The following is a 13,215-nucleotide window of genomic DNA, read 5'->3' on the forward strand; positions in this document are numbered from 1 at the left end:
TATACTGACCATACTGCAGGTTTAATCTTTCTCCGAAGTGTGAATTCGCTGGTGTTTCAACAGTTCAGATGACGAAGGGAATCCCTTCCCGCACTCAGAGCAGGTGAACGGCCTCTCCCTGGTGTGAACTCGCTGGTGCTTCATCAGGTTGCATAACTGAGCAAATCCCTTCCCACACTCGGAGCAGGTGAACGGCTTCTCCCCGGTGTGAACTCGCTGGTGCACCATCAGGTTGGATGACTGAGTGAATCCTTTCCCACATTCGGAGCAGATGTACGGCTTCTCCCCAGTGTGAACTCTCTGGTGTGTCAGCAACTGGGATGACTGATTGAATCCCTTCCCACATTCGGAGCAGGTGTACCGCATCTCCCCGGTGTGAACCCGCTGGTGTTTCAGCAGCTCAGACGAATCAGTGAATCCCTTCCCGCACGTCGAGCAGACGAACGGCCTCTCTGCGGTGTGAACTCTCTGGTGCGTCAGCAAATGGGATGACCTAGTGAATCCCTTCCCGCATACAGAGCAGGTGAATGGCCTCTCCCCAGTGTGAACTCGCTGGTGTATCAGCAAATGGGACGACCGAGTGTATCCTTTCCCACACTCAGAGCATGTGAATGGCCTCTCCCCAGTGTGAACTCGCTGGTGTCTTATCAGGTTGGATGACCGAGTGAATCCCTTCCCACACTCAGAGCAGTTGAATGGTCTCTCCCCAGTGTGAACTTGCTGGTGTCTTATCAGGCTGGATGACTTACTGAATCCTTTCCCACATGTTGAGCAGGAGAACGACTTCTCCCCGGTGTGAACCCACTGGTGTTGAAGGAGCTCAGATGACCGAGTGAATCCCTTCCCACACTCGGAGCAGGTGTACGGCCTCTCCCCGGTGTGAACTCTGTGGTGCGTTAGCAAATAGGATGACTGAGTGAATCCCTTCCCACACTCGGAGCAGGTGTATGGCTTCTCCCCGGTGTGAACCCGCTGGTGTGTCTGCAAATGGGACGACCGAGCGAATCCCTTCCCGCAGTCAGAGCAGGTGTATGGCTTCTCCCTGGTGTGAACTCTCATGTGTGTCAGCAAATAGGATGGATGAAGGAATCCCTTCCCGCACTCGGAGCAGGGGTACGGCTTCTCCCCAGTGTGAACTCGCTGGTGTGTCATCAAGCTGGATAACAGAATGAATCCTTTCCCACACGTGTATCATCAGCTCAGACGACTGAGTGAATCCCTTCGTACAGGACAGTATTTCAGCTGAGATTTTAGTCTCTGTAGCGAGCTGTTATAATAATGACAAACACAAGCTTGAGGAACAACGTCATCTTCAATCTGGGAACATTGCAGCATCCAGACTGGCATCAAAATCTCTGGTTGTCTTTCCATCTATAATCAGAATGGGCCATTTCTGCCACTTCCCTTTGTTCTACCCGTTGCCTCCCTCACCTACTCTGCCACTGAAATTCAATGTGTTTTTTGTCTTTCACTGTTAATAGGGGTGTCAAAGCCAAAACATTCCCTCTTTCTGCAGATGGAGACACAAGAGACTGCAGATGCTGGAAATCTGAAGCAATACATAAGGGAGCTGGAGGAACTTAAAGTGGGTCAGGTAGCATCTATGGAGGGAAATGGACAGTCAACATTTTGGGTCTTGGTGGTGTTGGACTTGGCGATTGTATTGGTGTTGGTTTATTATTGTCACTTGGACCGAGGTACAGTGTTAAAAGTGTCTTGCATACCGATCGTACAGGTCAATTCATTACACAGTGCAGTTAAATTGCGTTAGTACAGAGTGCATTGAGGTAGTACAGGTAAAAACAATAACAGTACAGACTAAAGTGTCACAGCTTCAGAGAAAGTGCAGTGCAATAAGGTGCAAGGTCCTGTATCTGGGATTGGGAATTCTGGGAGCCTGCCCGAGTCCCCTGACCCTCCTGTAGACACAGGTCTGTAGACACTGCGTGGGGTGGAAGACTCACTTCAGTACTTGAGGGTCCTGAGGTCCGTGTACCAACGTGGAGCAGTGCAGGTAGACAATAAGGTGCAAGGTCACAACAAGGTCGATCGTGTGGTCAGTTTCCATCTCATTGTATAAGGGAACCATTCAATCATCTTATCACTGTGGGACAGAAGCTGTCCCTGAGCCTGGTGGTACGTGCCCTCAGGATCATTGAACGTGAAGGATAAATGATTAGACTGACTTGTTGGAGATTGTCATTGTGTGGCTGGTTTGTGGTCCAAATGTTATTTGCCACTTACTATTCCAGAATAAAAGTGTTAGATACCATTCTACATCCAGACAGAATAGAACATGTTCTCAGTGGCAGAAGGAGCCGAGGACATTGAACATAGTTGAGTTGTCAAATAACCAAAAGTGACAAGGATTTTTGTTTCTACAACACAGTGTTAACTGACACAATTTAGCCACATGGGGAAATTACTTTCACAATACATGTTTCTTTTATTCACTGGGAGTTGACTTTGTCCCTTTTTTGACCTCAGTCCCAACTATAGCTGTTACCTACAATGATTTGGACATCAGCAGTGTCTGGAGACCGATCCCAATCTCAGTTTGCTCATCTGTGTTTCCAGACTGTCTGCAGAGCAAAGGCAAAGTGCTTTTTGCAGCAGAATCAATGGCCACATTTATACCCACAATCCCCAGGGCTCCAGAAACGGTCCCAGCAAAACAGTCATTCACCAGCCGGGGCCTGGAGTCCACCTTGGGCCGGGCCGGCAGAGAAAGCAGCGAAATCAAAAAATCTGCAGGTGCCGGAAATCTGAAATAAAAATTGAAAATGCTGGACACGGGTCAGACAGCATCTGTGGGAAGAGAAACAAATCATGTTTCAGGTTGGAACCGAGAAAGTGAGAAAAGAAGTTTTAATTTGCAGAAGAGACGGGGAAGGGATAAACACACCATTAAACCCACAGGAAGTGGGAACAGGAGAACATTCAGCGTCTCAAGCCTGCTCTGCCATTCAGCAGGATCATGGCTGAATTTCCTGTTCTTGTCCCCATAACCCTTGATTCCCCGACTGATAAGGAATCTATCCCAACCTGAAATATACCCAAGGACACTGCCACACAGTTCTCTGCAGCAAGATGGGTACGAATAAATTTCTCTTTCATAAGGCTATGCTAACTCTGCTCAATTAGTTACAATTTTTCAAACAATCAATCAGATAAAAGGGCAGTCTCTGGTTTCACTTCAGATTCTGGCATCTGCAATTTCTCTTCAAAAACAGGGCACAGAGAACGTTTCCCATTGAGAATGCCTCAATGGCCCCCGGGTCCCCACTCATCGGTCCCTCCCCTCATTCCCCCTCCCTCATTCTGTCCTCACCCCCTCCACATTCCCCCAAACCCTGCCCCTTCCCCCTCATCTCTGCCCTCATTGCACCTCATCATTCCTCCTCCCCATTCCCCCTCTCTGCTCCCCTCTGCCCCCTCATTCCGTGACCCCCTCCCCCTCATTCCCCCTTACCCATCCCCCCTTAATCCCCCCCTCTCCTTCCTCCCCCTCATTCCCCCTCCCACGTTTCCCCTCCCCGATTCTCCCCATCCCTCTTTGCCCCCTTCTGCACATCACCTCCCCCTCATTTCCCCACTCCATTCCCCCTCCTCTTCCCCATTTCCCCCTCCCACCTCCTCCCTCATTCCTCCTGCCCTCACGGCAATTCCCCACCTCCTCAATCCCTGCTCCCCACCCCCTCAATCCCCCACCCCTCCCCCTCCCTCCCTTGCTCCCTCATCCCTCTCTCCGCTCATAGTTAACAACGGCGCGTCCCTTCCTAATGAACTTAACACATTCTATGTGCGTTTTGAACAGGAGGGAGGTGGATTGTCACCATCCACCCCGACAGCCTCCAGTGCAGCTGAACCTGTGATCACAGTGGAGGACGTAAGATCAGTCTTCCGGAGAGTGAACACGAGGAAAGCACCTGGCCCAGATGGTGTCCCTGGCCCTGTGCTCAGATCTTGTGCTGATCAGCTGGCAGAAGTATTTGCGGACGTATTCAACCTCTCCCTGCTTCAATCTCAGGTTCCCACCTGTTTTAAGAAGACCACTATCATCCCGGTACCGAAGAAAAGCAAGGTAACATGCCTCAATGACTACCGACCAGTGGCTCTGACATCCACCGTGATGAAGTGCTTTGAGAGGTTGGTCATGGCACGTATCAGCTCCAGCCTCCCAGACAACCTGGACCCACTGCAATTCACCTATTGACGAAACAGGTCTACAGCGGATGCCATCTCCCTGGCCCTACACTCAGCTCTGGAGCATCTGGACAGTAAAGACACCTACGTTAGGCTTTTGTTTATTGACTACAGCTCTGCCTTCAATACAATAATCCCAAGCAAGCTTGTCACCAAACTCCGAGACCTAGGACTCAGCACCTCCCTCTGCAACTGGATCCTTGACTTTCTAACAAACAGACCGCAATCAGTGAGGATAGGCAGCAATACCTCCGGCATGATTATTCTCAACACTGGTGCCCCACAAGGTTGCATCCTCAGCCCCCAAATCTACTCCCTATACACTCATGACTGTGTGGCCAGATTCTGCTCTAACCCCAAGTTTGCAGATGATACCACCGTTGTGGGCCGTATCTCAAACAGCTATGAAGTGGAGCACAGGAATGAGATAGAGAGCTTAGTGGAATGGTGTCATGACAACAACCTTCCCCTCAAAGTCAGCAAAATGAAAGAGCTGGTCATTTACTTCAGGAAAGGGGGTGGTGTACATGCACCTGTCTACATCAACAGTGCTGAGGTCGAGAGGGTTGAGAGCTTCAAGTTCCTGGGAGTGGACATCACCGATAGCCTGTCCTGGTCAAGTCATGTAGACACCACAGCCAAGAAAGCTCACCAGCACCTCTACTTCCTCAGGAGGCTAAAGAAATTTGGCAGGTCCCCTTTGACACTCACCAACTTTTATCGATGCATGATAGAAAGCATCCTATTTGGATGTATCATGGCTTGGTATGGCAAATGCTCTGCCCAGGACCGCAAGCAACTGCAGAGAGTTGTGGACACAGCCCAGCGCATCAAGGACACCAGCCTCACCTCCTTGGACTCTGTCTTTACCTCTTGCTGCCTTGGTGAAGCAGCCAGCAGAATCAAAGACCCCACCAACCCAGGTCATTCTCTCTTCTCTCCTCTCCCATCGGGCAGAAGATACAGGAGCCTGAGGGCACGTACCACCAGGCTCAAGGACAGCTGATACCCCACAGTGATAAGACTATTGAACGTTTCCCTGATACGATGAGATGGACTCTTGACCTCACGATCTACCTTGTTGTGACCTTGCACCTTATTGCACTGCACTTTCTCTGTAGCTGTGACACTTTACTCTGTACTGTTATTGTTTTTACCTGTACTACTTCAATGAACTCTGTACTAACTCAATGTAACTGCACTGTGTAATGAATTGACCTGTACCAACGGTATGCAAGACAAGTTTTTCACTGTACCTCGGTACAAGTGACAATAATAAACCAATACCAATACCAAAATACCAAGCCGAATGCCCCAACGCAGTGCCGAGAGACATTCACTGTTGGTAAGTGGCTCCTTTTAACAAGATTCACTCAGCTCGGACCTCACAAGCGGAAGCAGAGTTGGGAATTTATTTTCGGGGACACATACGAGTGATTCCGGAGATCGGGGGCGGGTTCAGCTTTACATATTGACGGGAGAAGTGCTTCTGAGGAGTGGAGAGTATAAAAAAGATGGTTTTGTGGGCAGAGTAACGAGGAGATGGCTCCGGGACCAGTGGACACCAGGTTTAAATATTTTTGCAAAATAATCCAAGGCGGTGCCAGCGTTTTGGCGCTGCAAGATCTCCTTTGTTTTGTCTCTCTCTCTCTCTCTCTCTCTCTCTGTCTCCCCCTCTCTCTCCCCCTCTCTCTCCCAACGCTCTCCCGGCTGCCGGATCGAACACCCGACCAGGCGGCGACGCTGTGGCCCTTCCCCCGGCAGAGACATCGCCTTTGCCCCCGCTCCAGCCTCCTCTCCCCGCACAACTGAAAACTCCATTCACCCAGCTCGACTGAAGGCTCCTCCGTTCGGAAGCCGGAACCAGCTCCTCCCGCCGCAGAACCGCACCTCCCGTCTGCATTAAAACAGGACAATCCCAGAGCAGGAGGGACAAGCGGCTGAGCACAGCGGGGCGGGCAGCAGCGGTCCCGGCAGAGGGGGAAATCGTGTCGGGCCTTGCGTCAGATTTTGCTCAAGGCCGGGACCCAGATCTGGAGGGGAGGGGGAGCAGTGGGAGGGCGGAGGGGAGAGGGAGGAGAGAGGGAAGGGGGTGGGCGGAGAGGAGGAAGGGGAGGGCCAGGGGAAGGGGAGGGCAGAGGAGAGATGGGAGCGGGAGGACGGGGAGAGGCGGGGTTGTCTGGTGGGAGGGTAGAAAGAGGAAACATTGGGTATTGGTTTATTATTGTCACTTGTACAGAGGTACAGTGAAAAACTTGTCTTGCAAACCGATCGTACAGGTCAATTCATTACACAGTGCAGTTACACTGAGTTAGCACAGAGTTCATTGAGGTAGTACAGGTAAAAACAATAACAGTACAGAGTAAAGTGTCACAGCTTCAGAGAAAGTGCAGTGCAATAAGGTGCAAGGTCCCAACAGGGTAGATTGTGAGGTCAGAGTCCATCTCATTGTATAAGGGAACCGTTCAATCGTCTTATCACAGCGGGGTAGCAGCTGTCCTTGAGCCTGGTGGGACGTGCCCTCAGGGTCCTATATCTGGGATTGGGAATTCTGGGAGCCTGTCCGAGTCCCCTGACCCTCCTGTAGACACAGGTCTGTAGACACTGCGTGGGGTGGAAGACTCACTTCAGTACTTGAGGGTCCTGAGGTCCGTGTACCAACGTGGAGCAAACTCCCGCCTCAATCCCACGAACAGAATTCCTTCGCATCGAATGAAAAATCTGGCAAGTCCCTTCAGTTGTAGAGTCATGGAGGGGGTGAGGACAGAACGAGGGAGGGGGAATGAGGGAAGGGACAGTGAGCGGGGCCTGGGTGCCCGATGGCATGAGGTCCCCCAGCCCGGAGGCGGGGCCGGGCCGGTCCGGGAGGGGCTGAGTCCCTCGACTGGGAGGGATCTCTCTGCTCTCCCCACCTCGCCCCAGTGGCTGGGAGCCCGTGTGGGGAGGGTGAGGGTTGGACAACCCCAGTCCCTTCACCTCTCCCAATGGTCAATGACAGGGTCCGCGCTGCAACAGCTGGAAGGAAGATAAAGTGCGTAACATCTGCCCAACGTGGGTTAAACGTGGCACAAATGTGGATAACGAGAGAGGTGAAGGCTAAAATAAAAGCAAAAGGGGCGGCGTACAAAGAAGCAAAAATTAGTGGGAAAACAGAAGACTGGGAAGCTTTTAAAAACCTGCAGAGAGAAAGTAAGAAGGTCATTAGGAAAGAAAAGATGAATTATGAAAGGAAGTTGGCGGATAACATTCGAAAGGATACTAAGGGTTTTTTTAAATACCTAAGGAGTGAAAGGGAAGCATGGGTTGATATAGGACCAATTGATAACGGTGCAGGAGCTATTATAATGAACGATAGAGAGATGGCAGAGGAATTGAATGAATATTTTGCATCGGTCTTCACCGTGGAGGACATCAGCAATGTGCCGGTTAGTCAGGAGTCCCACAAAATGGAACTGAGTTCAGTTGAGATTACTAGGGAGAAGGTGCTAGGAAAACTAAATGGGCTAAAGACTGATATGTCTCCCGGACCGGATGAGGTGCATCCCCGGGTTCTGAAGGAGGTGGCTTTAGAGATAGCGGAGGCATTGGCGATAATTTTCCAGAAATCGATAGATTCTGGCATGGTTCCGGAGGACTGGAGGGTCGCAAATGTAGTTCCATTGTATAAGAAAGGTGGGAGGCAGCATAAAGGAAATTACAGACCTATTAGTCTGATGTCAGTGGTGGGAAAGTTATTGGAATCTATCCTCAAGGATGCGGTTACCAAATACCTAGAGTCGCAAGGCAAGCTAGGTCCTAGCCAACATGGTTTTGTGAAGGGAAGATCCTGTCTGACCAACCTATTGGAGTTTTTTGAAGAAATCACAGGTAGGGTGGATAAGGGAGAGGCGGTAGATGTTGTGTATTTAGACTTGCAAAAGGCCTTTGATAAGGTGCCTCACAAGAGACTAATTAATAAGATGAGAGGTCATGCAATTACGGGTAGGACAACAGAATGGGTGGAGCATTGGCTGGTTGGCAGGAAGCAAAGAGTGGAAATAAAAGGATCTCGTTCTGGTTGGTTACCGGTAACTAGCGGTGTGCCGCAGGGGTCGGTGTTGGGACCGCTCCTTTTTACCTTGTACATTAACGATTTGGATGATGGAATAAATGGTTTCGTGGCTAAGTTTGCGGATGACACCAAGATAGGGGGAGGAGTAGGGAGTATTGAAGAGATAGGAAGGTTGCAGAGGGACCTAGACAGTTTAGGAGAATGGGCAAGGAAATGGCAGATGAGATTCAATGTAGAGAAATGTGCAGTTGTACACTTTGGAAGCAGAAATAAGCGGGCAGATTATTATCTAGGAGGAGAGAAAATCCAAAGCACGGAAGTATAAAGGGACTTGGGGGTACTCATGCAGGATACCTTAAAGGTTAACCACCAGGTCGGATTGGTGGTAAAGAAAGCGAATCCTATGTTGGCATTCATTTCGAGAGGTATACTGTATAAAAGTAAGGAAATGTTGATGAGGCTCTACGGGGCACTAGTGAGGCCTCATTTGGAATATTGTGCGCAGTTTTGGGCCCCACATCTTAGGAAGGATGTGCTGACGTTGGAGAGGGTTCAGAGGAGACTTACGAGGATGATTCCAGGAATGAAAGGGCTTACGTATGAGGAGCGTTTGTCGGCTCTTGGACTGTGCTCACTGGAGTACAGAAGAATGAGAGGGGACCTCGTAGCGACATTTAAAATATTGATAGGAAAGGACAGAGTAGATGTGGCTAGGCTGTTTCCCTTGGTGGGTGAGTCCAGGACCAGATGGCACAATCTTAGAATTAGAGGGTACAGTTTCAAAACAGAGGTGAGGAAAAATTTCTTTAGCCAGAGGGTGGTGAATTTGTGGAACTCCTTGCCACGTACAGCAGTGGAGGCCAGGTCAGTGGGGGCGTTCAAGGAGGAGATAGATAGATATCTAAATAGTCAGGATATCAAGGGATATGGGGATAAGGCCGGAAATTGGGATTAGAATAGTTTTTTTTCCTTCTTCCCCCATTCCCCATTTCTATTTCCCTTTCCTTGGAGCAGACTCGATGGGCCAATTGGCCTGCTTCTGCTCCCTTGTCTTGTGACTGGTCGCCCTGAACGTGGTCTGTCCACAGTTCCAGAGAGGTATTCGGGCAATGACCTGGCACCACCCTCTCACATGTTATCCATTGAGAAGGCAGACAGTACTTCAATACAGGGAAGGCACAGAATCTTTGGCCTGAAGTATTAACCCAAAATGTCAACAATTTCTTTCCCCACAGATGCTGCTCGACCTGCTGAGTTCCTCCAGCAGATTGTTTGCTGCTCCAGGTTCCAGCATCTGCCATGTCTGGTGTTGAGATTAACTCTGTTTCTCTTTCCTCAGATGCTGCCTGAATTGGTGAGTTTTTTCCAGCATTTTCTGCGTTTTTCCTTATTTTTACCATCTGCAGATTTTTTTACTTGTATTTATAAAATTTTAATTTTCAGAGGAAAACGGGCGAGAATGCTAGAAAAATGGAAGGCTATGTGGGAGGGAAGGGTTAGATAGATCTGAGAGCAGGATAAAACGAAGGTACAACATCGTGGGCCGAAGGGCCAATACTGTGCTGTAATGCTCTAAAAAAAAGCACGTCTGGATGAACGAGGGGCAAAAATGATGCTTTCAGCAGCAGATAAACTGGGCCGCTGGTAGTCAGGTGATGTTACAGTGGTGAAATTTAGCAGGAGGTAAATGCTCAGCTCTGTGCCAGAAACTACGGGACAATTCAGCAGGTCAGGCAGCATCTGAGGAAAGAGAAATAGAGTTAATGTTTTAGTTTGGAGACTGCCCTTTTATCTGATTGATTGTTTCAAAAATCATACCTTATTGAGCAGAGAGCATAGCCTTATGAACGAGAAATTTACTAGTGAACATTTAAAAGTGAGACAAGAGGAATTTCTTCTCTCAGAAGCTTGAGTCTTTGCAACATCTTGCTACAGAGAACTGTGTGGCAGAGTCCTTGGGTATATTTCAGGTTGGGATAGATTCCTAATCAGTAGGGGAATCAAGGGTTATGGGGACAGGGCAGGAAAGTCAGCCATGATCCTGCTGAATGGCAGAGCAGGCTTGAGACGCTGAATGTTCTACTCCTGTTCCCACTTCCTGTGGTTTTAATGGTGTATTTACCCCTTCCCCATCTTTTCTGCAATTTAAAACTTGTTTTCTCACTTTCTCGATTCTGACAAAGGGTTTCCAAGCTGAAACATGATTTGTTTCTCTTCCCACAGATGCTGTCTGACCCGTGTCCAGCATTTTCTATTTTTATGGTGGGTATAAATGTGGCCATTGATTTAGCTGCAAGGATCACTTTGCCTTTGCTCTGCAGGCAGTCTGGAAACACAGATGAGCAAACTGAGATTGGGACCGGTCTCCTGACACTGCTGATGTCCAAATCATTGCAGGTAACAGCTATAGTTGGGACTGAGGTTAAAAAAGGGACTAAGTCCAACTCGCAGTGAATAAATTGTGTAAAGTAATTCACCCATGTGGCTAAATTGTATCAGTTTGTTGAAGAAACAAAAATCCTTGTCACTTATGGTTATTTTACAACTCAACTATGTTCAATGTCCTCGGCTCCTTCTGCTACTGAGACCATGTTCTATTCTGTCTGGATATAAAATGGTATGTAACACTTCTATTCTGGAATATTAAGTGGCAAATAACATTTGGACCACAAAACTGCCACACAATGACAATCTCTAACAAGTCAGTACAATAGTCTTCCCTTCACGTTCAATGATCCTGAGGGCTCAAGGACAGCTTCTATCCCACTGTGATAAGACTATTGAACGGTTCCCTTCTGCAATGAGATGGACTCTGACCTCACAATCTACCTTGTGACCTTGCACTTTCTTGTCTACCTGCACTGCACTTTCTCTGTAGCTGTGACACTTTACTCTGTACTGTTATTGTTTTTACCTGTACTACCTCAATGCACTCTGTACTAACTCAATGTAATGTGTAACGAATTGACATGTACGATTTCGATGCCAGTCTGGATGCTGCAATGTTCCTAGATGGAAGACGACGTTGTTCCTCAAGCTAGTGTCTGTCATTATTATAACAGCTCGCTACAGAGACTAAAATCTTAGCTGAAATACTGTCCTGTACCTATTGATGACTTTTGTAAATTTCTTTTACAGGATACAACAAGCAGAGGATTTGTTTTTGGGAATCTCAAACACAACATCAGCAAATTCACACTGGGGAGAGGCCGTTCACCTGCTCTGAGTGTGGGAAGGGAGTCACTTGGTCATTCCAGTCGCTGATGCACCAAGAAATTCACAGAGAAGAGGCCGTGTATCTGCACTGAGTGTGGGAAGGGCTTCCTTCAGTCATCCCACCTGCTGACACACCAGCCTGTTCACACTGGGGAGCGGCCGTTCTCTTGCTCAACGTGTGGGAAGGGATTGGCTCAGTTCTTCAGCCTGATGACGCACCAGCGAGATCACTCCGGGGAAAGGCCATTCTCCTGCTCGGAGTGTGGGAAGGGCTTTGCTCAGTCATCCCACTTGCAGGCACACCAGCGAGTTCACACTGGGGAGAGGCCGTTCTCCTGCTCAACGTGTGGGAAAAGATTCACTCAGTTATCCAGCCTGATCTCACACAGGAGAGTTCACACTGGGGAGAGGCCATTCTCCTGCTCAACGTGTGGGAAAGGATTCACTCAGTTATCCGGCCTGTTGAGGCACCAGAGAGTTCACACTGGGGAGAGGCCGTTCTCCTGCTCCGAGTGTGGGAAAGAATTCACTGACTTGTCACACTTGCTGACACACCAGAGAGTTCACACCGGGGAGAGGCCGTTCATCTGCTCGACATGTGGGAAGGGATTCAGTGATTCGTCGCACTTGCTGAATCACCAGCGGGTTCACACCGGGGAGAGGCCGTTCATCTGCTGCGAGTGCGGGAAGGAATTCACTCAGTCAACCCATTTGCTGACACACCAGAGAATTCACACCGGGGAGAGGCCGTACACTTGCTCCGAGTGTGGGAAGGGATTCACAGTTTCGTCCCATTTGCTGAAACATCAGCGAGTTCACACGGGGGAGAAGCCGTACACCTGCTCTGAGTGCGGGAAGGGATTCACTCGGTCGGTCGATTTGCTCACACACCAGAGAGTTCACACTGGGGAGAGGCCGTTTATCTGCCCTGAGTGCGGGAAGGGATTCACTCAGTCTTCCAACCTGATAACACACCAGCGGGTACACACTGGGGAGAGACCATTCTCCTGCTCAACATGTGAGAAGAGATTCACCCATTTATCTGGTCTGCTGATACACCGGCGAATTCACACCGGGGAGAAGCCGTACACCTGCTCCGAGTGCGGGAAGGGATTCACTCGGTCGTCCCATTTGCTGACACACCAGAGAGTTCACACATTGGAGAGGCCGTTCACCTGCTCCGAGTGTGGGAAGGGATACACTACGTCATCCAGCTTGGTGACGCACCAGCGAGTTCACACCGGGAAGAGGCCGTTCACCTGCTCTGAGTGTGGGAAGGGATTCCCTTCATCATCTCAGCTGCTGAAGCACCAGCGAATTCACACTACGGAGAAAGATTAAACCTGTTGTATGGTCATTTTACAACCATCACTGCTACTGAACTCTAGCACAAATTCACAAGTGTTGCAGGTGTTGACGGGGGTTGGATTCTCTCGACGCTGCTGATCTCGCCCAGGATTGGTCATTGGGCACAGTTGATTTTCTTTTGTAATCTCTTTAACTGAGTTAGAGTTCAATGTTCTGGATCTCTGATTAAAATAAAGCAGTTCTGTTTGAACCACTTTATCTCAGGCCCTTCCTGTCTCTGCAATGCACACAATGAACAGTAGACAGAGAGGCCATTCAGCCCAACTGGTGCCTTCCAGTGTTTCTGCTCCACACCAGCCTCCTCCCATCTCACACAGTATGAATATTCAGAGGAATAGAGAGATGCAGCACAGAAATGGGCCCTTTGACTCACT

The 13,215-nt window shown here is 49.2% G+C and overlaps 2 pseudogenes; one reads left to right on the forward strand and one right to left on the reverse strand.

Moving 5' to 3' along the window:
• Positions 1-13,215, reverse strand: part of LOC127576615 (zinc finger protein 850-like) — a 97,891-nt pseudogene that overhangs the window by 21,303 nt on the left and 63,373 nt on the right.
• The window catches only part of LOC127576610 (zinc finger protein 721-like), a 75,638-nt pseudogene continuing 67,914 nt past the window's right edge, over positions 5,492-13,215 (forward strand).

The sequence above is a fragment of the Pristis pectinata genome, chromosome 12, assembly GCF_009764475.1.
Source record: "Pristis pectinata isolate sPriPec2 chromosome 12, sPriPec2.1.pri, whole genome shotgun sequence".
NCBI lineage: Eukaryota > Metazoa > Chordata > Chondrichthyes > Rhinopristiformes > Pristidae > Pristis > Pristis pectinata.